The sequence below is a fragment of the Amblyomma mixtum genome, chromosome 1 (genome assembly GCF_055824585.1).
Source record: "Amblyomma mixtum isolate Tamu chromosome 1, ASM5582458v1, whole genome shotgun sequence".
Lineage (NCBI taxonomy): Eukaryota > Metazoa > Arthropoda > Arachnida > Ixodida > Ixodidae > Amblyomma > Amblyomma mixtum.
Window position 1 is genome coordinate 82,469,343 of NC_143012.1, and position 14,841 is coordinate 82,484,183.

General features: G+C 48.7%; 1 protein-coding gene and 1 pseudogene across 1 annotated transcript in view; one reads left to right on the forward strand and one right to left on the reverse strand.

The window, feature by feature from the left end:
* LOC149366979 (flap endonuclease GEN homolog 1-like) overlaps positions 1-14,841 on the reverse strand; it is an 84,784-nt gene that overhangs the window by 43,732 nt on the left and 26,211 nt on the right. The window lies entirely within an intron of this gene.
* LOC149366982 (uncharacterized) lies at positions 6,672-13,907 on the forward strand (annotated as a pseudogene).

The window sequence follows — 14,841 nt, forward strand, 5'->3', positions numbered from 1 at the left end:
TAACCAGGCGATGCCCAGTTGGCTACCCTACACTTGGGGAGGGGTACAAAGGGGAAAAAAGGAAAAAGAGCGGCAAGGAAATGAGTTGTCTAAGTGTCCAGCGACCACTATGTCACAGAGACAGAGGGCGCGCACTGAAAACTTAAAGATTATAGGCGGGAATGCAACCTAGAGTAATGTAACCAATCGTCCTTAGGGGTAACGGAGTGGATCCCAAGCAGCGAGCCAGGTTGGAGGACGAAGATTGTGAAGTTTACGGGCCTACCCGGTGGGCACTGAACCTCCCTCGGACGTCCTGCAGACAGCCTGAACATCCGCAGGACGTCTCTGGGAGTTTTTAGTGCCCATTAGGCTATAGCCACAGCTGGCACATGACAGGGGAAACTGGAGGGAGATGAGAGAGGCCTTCGTTCTGCAGCGGACGTACTTAAAGCTGATTCCGATGATGACATCGTGGCACACTGGCATTTCTTTCATTTCGCCTCCATCGAAATGCAGCCACAGTGACCTAGCAGCCAAATGCCATAGCCACTGTGCCACATAGGCGGGTCAGCTATAACAGCATGTATTTTTGCACTTAGAACAATGGGGAGTAAATGACGTCATAGCTTCAATCATGCCGGAGGAAATAACTTAGAGCTTATGAGGCCCAGAGGAGGCAACCGGTGACCTCTCGAAGTGTCAGAAAAAAGAAGGGAAGAAAAAAATTGGAGGGAACATTGAGGCTCCGCCTTAATGGCACGACGCGATAGCGTAATTGACATTTAATGCCAATTTTTTTTATTTGCAGTGAAAAACTGTTAGAGGGAGTCCAACCACGATGGCCCGTCCCTAAAAATACAAAACAGTTCTGCTCGTTTTATTCTTTGTAATTATAATCGAGCTGCCTGCATTTCTGCAATAAAATTAAATCTTAGCCTGCCATATTTAGCATCCCACCGTAAAGCCCTTAGACTTTCACTTTTTTTTTACAAGATATTTCAGCATCCTTCCCTTCGCGACGAACTGACCTCCCCTCCCCAATACATTTCATCAAGGCTAGATCACGAGAACAAAGTCAGAATTCCATTATGCAAAACCAATGCCATGTTTCAGTCATGGCTTCCCCGCACAGCTGCTGAGAGGAATCACCTCCCCGCATCAACCGCTATAATTACTGACTGCATAACTTTAGGAGCACTTATTTCATTTTTTATGCACCAGTATTTTTTTCACTGTATTGCTGCACTGTATGTATTGTATTATATACTATTAACCAGCAGATCAAGAACCCATTAGATAACATTATATAACTAGGAGCCATCATTTCTGTATTACTAATTACTTTGCTGCGCTGTGCGTTGTTTTTCTTTTAGTTCATTTAACCACTCCTCTCAAAAATTCCTGTGGCCCTGAGGGTACACGAAATGAATGACTAAATAAATAACTAAATGGTCGGTTGGTTTATGGGGTTTAACGTCCCAAAGCGACTAAGGCTATGAGAGACGCCGTAGTGGAGGGCTCCGGAAATTTCGACCACCTGGGGTTCTTTAACGTGCACTGACATCGCACAGTACACCGGCCTCTAGAATTTCTCCTCCAAAGAAAATCAGCAGCCGAGCACTATAACCACTGAGCCACCGCGGCGGCAAATAAATAAATAAAAATTGGCAGAGGTTTAGCTTGGTTAAGCCCGGTAGGTTGCGAAAGCAAATGGCAAACTATCTTTGCACACAGTGAGAAAGATCCACCGTGACTACCCGCCGCGCTCCGCCGACGGATCGAGCTGGGGGGCCTTTTTTATGCAGCTGGTATGACGTCACCTCGACTGTTCGACTGTAGCGCCGCTGGTGAGAGGAGCGCGAGGCTCATTGCCGTGACTACCGCCGCCCTCCGCCGACGGATCGAGCTGGGGGCCCTTTTTTATGCAGCTGGTATGACGTCACCTCGACTGTAGCGCCACTGGGGAGAGGAGCGCGAGGCTCACCGCCATGACTACCGCCGCCCTCCGCCGACGGATCGAGCTGGGGGCCTTTTTTTTCGCGGGTGGTATGACGTCACTCCGCGAAAGGTCAACTGTAACTACCGCCGCGCCACGCTGAAGGCTCAAAACCTAGCGTAGTATTGCTTTCGCAATAAAATAACGCCACGGGTAAGCGTGCTCTGAAGACGACAAAGGGAGCGCGAGGCGGGCGCACGGGATGATCACGTGATCGTCCCCTCGGCAGCCTCACGAGTGCTCCTGACTCGCCAATGGCTGCAGCGTCATCATTGCGGCTCAGAGCGGATTTCGTGCGGGGCGTAAAACTGCTACACGTTACGTTGGCCATGGCAGACATAGTACCGTCGAATAAGCTGCATTCAGCATCAGAGATTAGGCGCGCGCGCCAACGTGAGAGAACTGGTGAGCAATGGCAAACTCCAGCCATGTGTGAGGCAGAACTTGTCAGCAAACAAGGAAACAGTGAGTGAATGGGAATGTGAGTGAGTGGACATGAGCATGAGTGAATGCTTTGGAGTGGGATTGAGTGGTTGTGAGTGTGGGTAAGTGTTTGTGAGTGCGAGTGGTCATGAGCGTGAGTGGTTGTGATTGCGAGTGGTCATGAGCGTGTGTGAGTGGTTACGAGTGTGAGTGGACATGAGTGCGAGTGTGAGTGACTGGTTGAGCGGAATTTAGTGCGAGTATGAGTGAATGGTTGTGAGGCAGAACTTGTCAGCAAACAAGGAAACAGTGAGTGAACGGGAATGTGAGTGAGTGGACATGAGCATGAGTGAATGGTTGTGAGTGCGATTGAGTAGTTGTGAGTGTGAGTGAGTGGTTGTGAAAATGCCAGTGGTCATGAGTGCCAGTGGATGGTTGTGAGTGCGAGTGGACAAGAGTGTGAATGTGAGTGAGTGAATGTACGTGTGAGTGCCATGAGTATGAGTGTGATTGAGCTACGTACCTCTCATAGTGCCGAGGTATGGTCAGAACGCGTAAGCCTGGCGGCTTCACGGTCAAACTGAACTTGGGAACGCGGCATATGTTCGGGAGAGCAAAGCGTCCGGACTAGCTTTCTCCTATTCAAGGAGCCGCCGCTGGCTAACTGTCTGCTAAAGGATGTACAGCGCATTCGCAAAGCCGAAGTGCGGCGAGAATACCGCCGTGGGGGCATCTTTTTGCTGAGTTGTTCAGGTTAAGCAGTATATAGCTTAGCCGTTGCGTTTTCTTTTTTTAAGTTCAGCTGGGATATCGTTAACTCGCGTTTGTTCCCGATCCACTCTGCTCTCTTCCTGGATCCTAACTTCACACCTGCCATTTCCCTCTCTGTACACTGTAAACAAAAATATACCCAAAAGGGAGTAAAAATGGTGGCGGCCACCCTTTTTACTCCATTTGTGAAAACATTTACTCCATGAGTGGGGAGTAAAAAGGTGGACTGTTCTCCATTTTACTCCCATGAGGGAATAATGGAGTAAAAATGAGGATTTACCAGCATTTACTCCACACTGTTAGCAAAAAACACCCAAAAGGGAGTAAATGGCTTGTCCTCTAATGCACACTCAAAAGGAGTTTTTTTTTTACTTCATATGTATGGTGTTTTTATTTACTCCCTTATATAAGGGAGTTATTTTGGAGTGAAAAGGGAGTAAAATTTTACTACCCACAGAGATGGAGCCCAAAAATGGCGTCATGTTTATTTATCCTCATTCAGGCTCATTCCTACAGCAGTGAAAGCGGCGGAAACGGGCAGTAGCTCTGCGGGCCGCCGGCAACCCAACTTGGGAAACTGAACTGCCCTAAAGTGACCCCGCCTCACGCATTCTTTCCGCCGTCTGCTAGCCCAGCGGCGGCGTACGTGGCAGGAGTCGTCTGCTTGTCCAGCGCTGGATTAAGGTGGGCGGGGGGGGGGGGGCTTAGGAGGCTGCAGCCCAGTGCCTCACCTCCGACAACAGGAGAAGGGGGCCCATTTATTCTAACCTGCTTATTATATGGAAATGGGAACCACAGTCAATGGAACTTCGAGTGAAACGTATGAAGCGAGAAAACCGAAACGAGGAGACGGGCCCCCGGCTAATGTAACTTCGTTTAGCCGAATCGGTTGGTAGGAAAGCTTGTCGAGCTGCAAAAACAGGAATCCTCCTCCACCCCGGTGGGGCCCCCTTAGAAGCGATATATGCGTTTGCTTAAGGATTGGGGGAGGGTTTTTGTGGTTTTTTGTCAATCCCCCCATCCAGTGGCGTCTGAAGGTGTAGTGTGTTTGAAAATCCTGGAGTCGTCGCTCCTGCATTACGATTCCGGCAGCGCTGAAATTTTTCTCCCTGCTTGAACTGGTGGCCGGAACGGCTAATTCTTATAATTCTTAGAACGCTTGAAGTACGAAGCGGAGTGACAGGCGTGGTGTCGTAAGGGATGGAGTAAAGGGTGGTTCTTTTCTCTTCTTCTTTGTACGGAGAGGTTGTCCCTCCGTTCTTCTCTCTTCCAACGAAGTACTGAGCCAGTAGGATGAGACTTGCAGGAAAGACAGGGACTCTTGTCGAGCACTGATATAGGTTTTATGTACACAGACGACTATTTACAAGGAGTATATACATGAGAGCATCATGTCCCACCAGCCGCCCCGTGGACCCACTCCACGGCTACTCGAGAGCACGGTGTGCGTGCCTGGCTCCGGTCGAGACCAAAATCTCTGTGTCGCGATGGCGGCAGAGCATCGCGCGCCCCCGCGCTCTCTCCCCACGCGAAACAGGAGGAGCCTCGTCACTACATATGTTTTCGCTCTCTCCCTAAAAGCCCCGGCCTCGGTGCCATACACAGCTTGGAAACGCGGCGACGAACGCCCTCCCGCAACAGGGACCCCTCGGGGCAGGTAAGATGCCGCTAAACGTTCCCCGATGAGGCTAGCAAATGGGCGCGCAGCCACCGGGCATCGTCCGTACCGCGCCACGCCGTGCGGCACCGGCCCTGTCAGAGAAGGGATGCCTTCGCTAACCCGCGCCCTCCGCGAGCCGCGAGGCGCGAAAGCTGCCCCTCCCTCTCCCCACAACAGACCTGTGGGCGATCCGCACTCGGCCACGGAGGATGCTTTCTTCCCGCAGGCCACGACCGGGCGGAAACGCGACCTTCAACTGATAGGGGTGACCCCTCGTTTACTTTGGTGAAAAAAAAAAAAAAAACACGGAAACGAGCTCTTAGCGAAACAGCGAACGCCTTCCAGGCTAACGACCGCGATGCTGTCGCTGCGCCGCTCGTAGAGCGGCTTTTTCAGTCGTTATTACGGCGCCGGTTAAAATGGAAAGAGGCGATTGCATGGCGCCAACCTTACAGATGGCGTGCCATGACACGCTGTCTTTTTTACTTGTCAGAGCCAGAAAATAAGTGACAGCACGGCGCTCTCCTGCGAATGCTGTGTTCACTTCGCTGAAAAGCGATTACGGCGAAACGCAGCAACCAAGGCTGCGCCAGAACAGTACGAGCTGAGCCGTAGTGGAGACACCAGTGGCATTCCTCTAATGCCATTCATGTGGTGGGGGGCCCCCTTCGCTCTTGCCCGCTACTATTGTCCGTCTCCCCTGCCGGAACCGCCGCGAGTAGCTCCTGCCTGGTAGACGGACAAGAGAGAAGGCAGTCACTCTGCAGTGCGATGCGAAGTGTCTTCCCGAGAATGGCACCACAAAATGTCTCGGCGAGTGGAAGAAGTTAACCCTTTCTCGAGGCGCTGCTGGAAGAAAACATTGACGTTTCGTACTGGCAGTGACATGTTCCTCTTGTCCACCTTGGTCAACACATAGGAGGTGTTGCCTCGGTCAACGACCAGTCTTTCGGCAATACCGCAGTTCATTAGAAAAGCTTCCCTGGGCGGCGCGACCCCGCGTGCGCTGTATGCAGCCTTACCTCCGCTTCTCGAAAGCTTCCATTCTTCTTACCCTTCCTACTGCAAGACGCCCACAGCTGGTGGCTTTTCCCCAACGTTGGTACTTGCTAGAACCGAAAATGGGTTTTGAGTCCCAACTAGCTTTTGTTTGCTTTTTGTTAGCGTTTGTGCTATCCTACCATCCTTGTACATTCCCTCCTCGATGGTCTACACACAAATCACTTCCTGCTGTGCATGCAAGAGCACCATGGCCATTTTCGCACTTCCGCATAAGATTTTAGCTAGGCTGGCAGCGTTGTGGTCGCCAAAGCTGCATGTTCTCACTAACGGCGAAAGCCACAAGCCGGAAATGCAGAGGTTCGTGAACCTCGGTTCTCGAACCGAATGGTGGTGACCGGTGGTTGGTACTAGGAATTATTCTGGGGAGGGGATACTGTTCCCGGCGTATGCTGGTGATGTCGGCCATTTAGTGGCATCACTGTTGGGGACCAGGGGAGGGGGGTGAATACCCGCGTGCCACGCACCTGCGGCACGGCGAGCGCACCTAGTGATTCCCTAGGTTCTCCAGAGACAGGCCGAGGGAGGCGCGGTGACGCCACGTCTGGTTGAGAACAAGGGCAACACCAAAAAACGTCACGGAGAAGCGCATTCCATCGACCAATCAGCGTCTCCGGCCTACCTACCCCCAAACGCTTCTGAACTGATATCAGGAGGTCGCGTTCGTCTTGCCACGCCAAGTCCGGAGGAACAGCGTTCGTCGTTCGTGCTTTGCACACCTGTCAAATTCCATTTTATCTCAACTTTTTGTCAGCTGTGACGCCGTCCGTTCATGTGAAAATGCCCGGTCGGAAGCATCAAAGTGGTGCGTCTAAACGAAAGGCGAAGTTAGAAAGAGAAGATCGAGGCTGCCAAAGATGACAAAGTATCTTCTGAATGCAGCTTCTGCGGAGCATTATGACTGCTCTACCCAGAGTCCGTACCAATACCCCGATAGTACCGACAGTGCTTCTGTGAAGGACTTGCCAGCTCCATCACTACGGTTTCCTGGCAACAAGCCAGATTTCACTCATCTTGGTTGTCTGGATCCTTCGAAAACGGTCCCAACCTCGTTCGTCCATATATCTGAGCAACCGAGGCTAACCGAGGTCTGTCCTGTTCCTGAGTTAGCAACGTCGTTGCTACTCGGCCCGGCCCCTGCCACGGAGCTCCAGGTGTCCTTTCCGCCAGGCCCGATTTCTGCTTCTGCTGATCAACAGGCGCCAAACATCTCCGATGAGCCTCCTTCTACTGACGAACGCCAGCAAACAACACTGCAAGAACCGACTCACTTGTTTCCTACTAGTGCGGCTTCGAGTCATCGTGTTCCCACCCACAAAGTCTGCCTCAAGAGGACTGGTCAGACGGCTTCTCGCTGCGACAACAAAGAAGTACAGACCTCCCCGCAGCAGGACGTAGGTTGTGAGGTTCTCCAAAGTGACCCTGCTAAGTGGCCGGACGTCATTACTGATAGCTTTCGGAGTGTATGCCTTGAGAAAGGACCAGTGTATTTTCAAAATCGCGCAGAAACTTTTCCGTCTTCCGAAAGACAATACACAACTCAGAAGCGTTATATATCACCTCATCTTTTCGTGCGAAAGGCTATAAATGGGGAAGCGTACGAGCGACACTGGTTGATGTATTCAGAGTCCAAAGGTTCCGTTTACTGCTTCATGTGCAAACTATTTTCAATTCGAAGCAACCAGAGTACTTTCACCACTCATGGCTTTTCTGATTGGAAAAAAGCAGAAGAAAAGGTTTGCGCACATGAAAATAGCGTCGAGCACCGGAACTGTGTGACAGCATGGCTCGCCCGGTCTAACTCGAACAGCACAATTGACAAGGAGCTGGTTAAGCATCTTGTCACTGAGACCGCTTACTGGGCAGAGGTGTTGAAGCGCGTAGTCGTTGTAGTTAAGCTTCTAGCTGAGCGCAGCCTAGCGTTTAGGGGAAGTGATGAAGTTTTTGGTTCACCGAGAAATGGCAATTACATGAGAGTACTTGAAATCATTGCCAAGTTTGATCCCTTTCTAGAGGAGCACATCAAACGCTATGGGAACAAGGGAAAAGGTCACCCATCGTACCTGTCAAAAACCATTTGTGACGAATTTATCGAGCATATGGCAAAGGCTGTCAAAGATCGTCTCGTTGACGAAGTGAAACGCGCAAAATACTTCTCTTTAATTGTTGATTCCACTCCAGACCTTACACACGTTGATCAACTGTCAGTTGTTTTACGATACTACTTAAATGGGCAAGTGTACGAACGGTTTCTTGGATTTGTTCCAACTGAATCGCATACCGGCTTGCATCTTTTCGACACCGTGATGACCCTCTTGACAGCCAATGGCATCTCAATTGGTGATTGTAGGGGCCAAGCATACGACAACGCGAGTAATATGTCAGGAAAGTACAAAGGACTGCAAGCTCAAATAAAACACCTGAACGAATTGGCAGTCTACGTCCCATGTGCTGGTCATTCACTAAATTTAGTTGGCGCGTGTAGTGTTGACAGTTGCCTTGAGGCTGTCAAATTTTTTGCTCTAACTCAGAGACTGTATGTGTTCTTTGCTGCCTCACCTAAGCGATGGAAACATCTTTTGAACAGCATGGGTGAAAGTGGTGACTGTGGGCAACTTGTTTTGAAAAGTCTCTCTCAGACCAGGTGGTCAAGGCACGCTGAATCACGTAAGGCCATTTTGAAAAATTTCAAAGCAGTCTTGTGCTGCCTTGAAGCGATCTCAAAGAACGAAGAAGAAAACGGTGACACTCGGAACGAAGCGCACTCTCTCTTCAAGAAGATGACAAAACTAGAGACTGCATTCATGGCAATTTTCTGGAGTGAAATCTTGGAGCGTTTTGACAAAACGAGCGTAGCAGTTCAGAAACCAGGATTAGACATTTCTACTGCTGTAGAACTGCTGAGCTCTCTAGAAGGCTTTGTTAATTCGTTGCGACCTCTCTTTGATACCTTCGAGGAGAGAGCACGCACGCTAAGTACAAATAAATGTTATCAGGATGAGGGCAAACGTATCATTTTGAGTAAGCAGCCGGACGGAAAAAGCGATAGTGTGCTACGAGGTAGAGAAAAATTTATCGTGGAGACCTTCAATGTCGTGCTGGATAGCCTAGGCTCTGCTTTGCGCGTGCGAAAGGCTGCCTACGCTGAGCTCTGCGAAAGGTTCGGATTCATAAAATTGCTGACAGAGGTTGGCAGCGAGGCCTAGCTCTCTGGCACAGCAGGCTGAGAGGTTGGTGAAAACCTACGAAAATGATTTGGAACCAGCATTTCCCGCTGAAATCGTTCAGTTTGCGAACTTTCTGCACAACTCTGTGTGCAAAGACACGAGTTCCTTGGGAATAATGAAGTTGCTGCAAGAAAGAAAGCTTACTGATGTGTTTCCGAACCTTTCCATTGCTTTGAGAATATACTTAAGCATACCTATGACAAACTGTGAGACCGAGAGATCGTTTTCTAAGTTGTCGCTGATAAAAAGTCGCCTTCGTTTGAGCCTCCTTGACAATGAGTTGAACTCGCTTGCTATCATGTCCATTGAAAGTGACCTTCTCCGCAATCTATCTTTTGAACAGACTATATCTGATTTCGCCAAAGCGAAGGCGCGAAAAATGCCATTTTAAAATGAACTGTTTGCGGAGTACATGAAAAGTTCCAACGACTTTGTTGCATGTATCATCTCCCACCCTCCATGTTAACAATGAAACTCTGAGCAGTGTAATTCAAAAGATGTAAATCTTCGTTGTCCGTCTCTTCTTTGTTCTTGTGATATTGAGCCTGCTTGTAATGAGCTGTATTGTTGTTGTTTTTGATAGTGCCACATTTATTTGGTGTCATCTTTGCTTGTCTTTCCTTCAACGAAAGTATTTTAAAATATGCTTTGCAATTAGAGTTTGTAATTTTCGTATGTATTCTAGTGAACTTTATGGTGTTTGTATTGCCTTAAGTATTGTATATATCTGTTGTATATTTATGATGTAACGTGTATAACGATTACTGCAGTCTGATACTTGAATTTTAATAAAGAAGGTTTTGGTACAATCAAGCGTCTCCTCACAGGATTAGATTTAGTGATCCAAACAAATCCTAACTTTTTCAGAAAACAGAATGCAGATTAGGTGAATTCGCTCAGTAAACAGATGTGCTAGTGTTTACGACAGCACGCGTCTCCTAAATTTTGTTGCTCTCCTTATAGTAATAACACCGGGGTTTTTGCTTTAGCTTTACCAAACCGAAAAACAAATCGGGATGTGCTAGCTTCTTTGAGGTCCCACAGTTTCACTTCGTGCTCCGGCGGCCACTAGGAAAGCGAAACACTCGTTTATGGGTTTATGTTTAGATTTAGATCACCTCCGGCTATACAGGACGCGGATAATTTCGACCACCTCGGGTTCTTTAAAGTGCACTGATGTCGCATATTACACGGGCCTCTAACATTCCGCCTCCAGCGAAATGCGACCGGCGTGGCCGGGACAATTTATTTTGTTCGTTCTTTTTTCTAAGTATTGGTATTGTAGAATGAAGGTGTGAATGAAAGGAAAGAAATAGGTGCCGTAGTGTAGAGCTCAGAAATAATTTCGACCACTTGGGGATCTTTAACGCGCTCTGACATCGCACAACACACGGGCGCCTTTTTGCATTTTGCCTCCATCAAAACACGGTCGCCGTGTGGCTGGGTTTGAATCCGGGTACTCGGCTCAGCAGCCGAGCATCTAACCACTGAAACGGGACTTTAATTCTCCTTTTCAAATTTTCCTCACGAGGGCAGTAGTAAAAGTTCATCGTGTGATCAAATTAAATTTAATAACTTTTAATATTACCCTCTCGGGCACTAATTAACGAGTGTCTCTATTTCCTAGTCGTTGCCCGAGCACCCATCTCAGCTTTATGAAGCTAGCTCAGCCTGCTTTTCCTTGATGCGCTAGCATTAAAACAGCGCTGCGAAGGAAAACCCGTCTGTCGGCGTGTGTACGGCGTCACTGAAAGAGGAGAGGAGGAGGCGCGCTGCACTGCAGCCCCGCAAGTTGTCGGTCGGCCCACGTGGCTCTTCCGTGGCGTTCGGCGCTCGGCCATACACGCACACGTGTCGGGCGTTCTAAAAGTCGCCTGGTGTTTTTTGCGCTGTAAACCTAATGCTACTGCGTTACTTCTGCATGAATCCCATTGATCGCCTTCGCTCTTTTTACTTGTTGGAATTAAAATGAAACATGGCATATATTCTAGTCGTGTAGCGGGGAGCAGGAAAGAGGGGGCAAGTAGAGGGAGAGGGGGCATACATCCGCATTAGCCCAGGGCCCCCATTTTATGCAAAGCATACTACTTTAGCTACCACTTCAGCCCTTCACCGTGGTTATGCGCCTCCAAATCACGTGATACATGACGTCACACCACGTGACACGATGACGTCACGACAGTGGAGAAACGGGGGCCCACCTCGCGCCGTCGCTGTGGTTGTGCGCCTCCAAATCACGTGACACGATGATGCCACACCGCGTGACACGATGACGTCACGACAGTGGAGAAACGGGGGCCCTCCTCGCGCCGTCGACGTGGTTGTGCGCCTCCAAATTACGCGACACGATGATGCTTCGCATTCTCCAGGCTTAACCAAGTTAAGCCTCAGCCAATTTTTTCATAATCCGGCCCTGTGCTTGTCGTCTCCTTTTGCTGTACGAGCTCGTTTCGTTGGCCAGGTTCGTAGATAAGGCGATGTAACATTATAATCAGTAGTTCAAGGAAAATTCACGTTCACAACAGTAGACATATTAGTCAGAGTTCCTTCCCTGCCAGGCTTGACGAACGTTTGCTTGACTATCTGGCGGATATTTCTGGGAACGGCGAAGTGGTCACCTCTAAGAAGTCTCGTCTACCGAGAACGGCGGATTCATGCTTTCGCTTTGTGCGATAGATAGGTGCAATACACAGATGTAGAACTAAGGTCCCTAGATCGGTTTTAGTAGATCGGCTGCGGTGTCTTGCACCTGACACCTGAACTTCCTCGTCTCTTGCTGGACTCCAGTGATGACTTGTCCCAGTTCGGCGGCGAGGTGCTATTTCCCGGGTGTCCCAGCTAAATGTAACCAACCTTTTAAAAAAGACGAAGTGTCCTAGTCCAGGGAAACCAACTAAAGGTTGTTCAGAGTCGCATGGCCTAGTCTCGAGTAGTTTTTTCATTCATCAAAGTAAATTAGTTAAGCTTAATTAGGTAACTTTTTAATTATAGACCTTAGGAAAAAAGTGTCAATGGAAATGTTTTAGATCGCCTCGAAAAACCGCCAGTAGTGCTGTTTCCATCACGGTACGATTTGCGTAGCTTCATTTGTCGGCCTTAAAAGAAAGTTAACGCGTGACCAGTTGCTCGCTCGCATCTCTGCCCCAATGTGCACCCAAAGTCTCATCGAGGTGAGGACTTCAGGAAAACAGAATTTTATTCTCTAAGGTGCATCTTGGGACGTTGAAGTGGCACGGTTGTCATGTGGAAGCTTTTTTTTATCGTCTGAATTACGGTTAACGGCCGGTAAAAAAACTATCTTACGCAAATAGTACGTTGCTGCAAATGTTTCAGTCAGCGGTTTTTCAAAACGATCTGCAACTTTTCCATTGACACTTTGTTCATCAAGTCAATAATTAAAGTTAGCTTATTATGATTAACTAATTACTTAACTTTGAAAAACGAAAAAAAATGTTCCAGGCTAGGTCACACGACTCTAAAGAACCCTCAGTTGGTTTCAGACGGCTAGGGCATCCCGTGTTTTTTAAAAGCTTGGCTACATTTAGCTGGAACACCTGGTATATATTCATTTCCCCTTCGAATGACGTGTCGACTTCCCCTTGCTTAGCTGCCCTCGTGAGGGCGCGACAGTTCAGCGTGCCTAGTACAAGAAAAAAAGTCGTGGTGGTGGTGGTGGTGGGGGGGGGGGGGGATCGGGAGGGGGGTCGGTTAGTCAGACTATGGAAGGGTTCTCCTCCAAGTCCACCACAGGCGAGGTGAGAGGGTAGTCTGGAGATGAGTCATAACTATTGTCTGAAACAAACTCAGTCACATGCCTTGCCCCTACAGAACTCGCAGAGGGATGGCACGCCTTTCTCCTCATCCTGTCAGCCTCGTTTTCGCTGGAACTAGCTAGGCGCGGAGGGTCATTAAGACAGGCGCGCTTTGTTAGGGGCCCTCCTTCTGAAGAACTTGAGCTTGCTTCTGGGAAGTTGTTCTTTGCCTGCTTCTTGGTCTTCTTCCTGGGGCTTCACTTCCTCTTCGGGTGGGTTCACTTGCCTATGTTTCTTTGTCCTCTTTGGCCTGGTCCCAGGTGGCCGGAACCACGTCCACTTCCCTCCCGTGATATTCCTGAAAGCCTCCTAACTCATTCTAGTTGAAACGTCTGACTAATATCTTTCCGCACACGACCGAAAAACGTGAAAGACTTAAGCCTTTTCACTTCCGCCATGGCGGCGAAGACGGGCGCGCGCGCGCCGTTCACGTGGTCGCCTCTCTTTTTGCTCGACACGACGCATCAAACTAAAAATAAACCATTTGGTACAAGGAAGTTTAGTAAATTAAATTCCACTTTGTGCAACTAATGTGGTGTTGGTTCTTAAGCATAAATTAAAAATTATACTGTAAATCGTGTTGCTAGTGTCTTCACGCAGACTGTGTTTCGGAAAATTCGGTGTTATTTAATCATTTTTGTTCTGTGATGGCCATAATTAAACTTATCATGCATCTCTTTGCGGGCTTGGCGCTTCGTGAGGCCATCGTGCAAGAGCAGGACGAGTAATTTGTTTGAATGCAGCCCGATAGTCCCCTCGCAAGTGGAGTGCAACGATTACTTCAGATATGACTGATCAGTTCACTGGAGGACAGCTCCGTTGAGCACTTTATGGATGCCTCAGCCGTGCCACAGCAGCTTGCCGAGCTGCGTTGTCCAACCTGATTTGCACGCACCAAGCTTGAAAATAAATTATTTTCCCACAGCCTCTTCCACCATGCTCTTGGGCCCCCTTTCTTTACTCCCCAGGGTGGCTAGTGGTAGCGCAAGCCATTCTGTGTGCGCCAGAAGCGTAATTCTTGTAACTCAAAGCAATAATCGGGTCTTTTTTCTGGGAATTCTTTGGCACCCTAATTTATGAATATTTGTTAGGTAGAATGGGTATTATAACTAAAAGGTAGGCAAGGATATACAGCGCATCAGGAGAGGAAACCAACCCGGTAAAAAGTCCAATTCTTTGTAAATGTCCGTTACCTGCAGCAACATTTGGCTACAATTAGTTCAGGGCGAAACGACAGGTTCAACGTTGCGGTCTTGAAGGCGCGTTTCCCAAAGGCTATGAAGCCGATGAATCTCAACCCCTCACCGCTTAGGAACGCCGCAATGCTACCATTCGAATGCAACGCGCGGAAGAATCGCTAGAAGGACGCGCATACCATTGCTTGCGCAATTTACCCGGTTTAACCAAAGCTAAACCATTGGCAATTTTTTTTTGCATTCCTTCCACGAAAACCAGACACTGCGGCCAGGATTCGATCCCACGACCTTGTGATCAGCAGACGAATGCCATAACTACGTAGTCAGCAACCGCGGCTGGTCGGTCAGCTAGAACCACAAGCGGTAGACGGTATAGGATACTAATTTACAGAATGTAAGTGAATGCATTCCGGGGATTAGTGGGGCAGATGGATGGATCACACACACGTGACTGTGGGCAAATTAGAAAGCTGTCACCTCCCCACCAGCCTGTCCTTCATGTCAAAGCTAGGGATAAGCAGAATTCGAAATGTGTACTTGACGCATGAGCCGTAGCCAAGCTCGAAAATGCACAGTATAATCTGCAAATCATTATCTGTATTACTTCGCTGGATTAAAATAGCTCAACGTTCAGTGATTGCTCCCTGAAGATAATCTTGAATCTTTTTAAATAATATTTTTGGAGACAATCTTGCACTCAAGCCGGATAGAAATG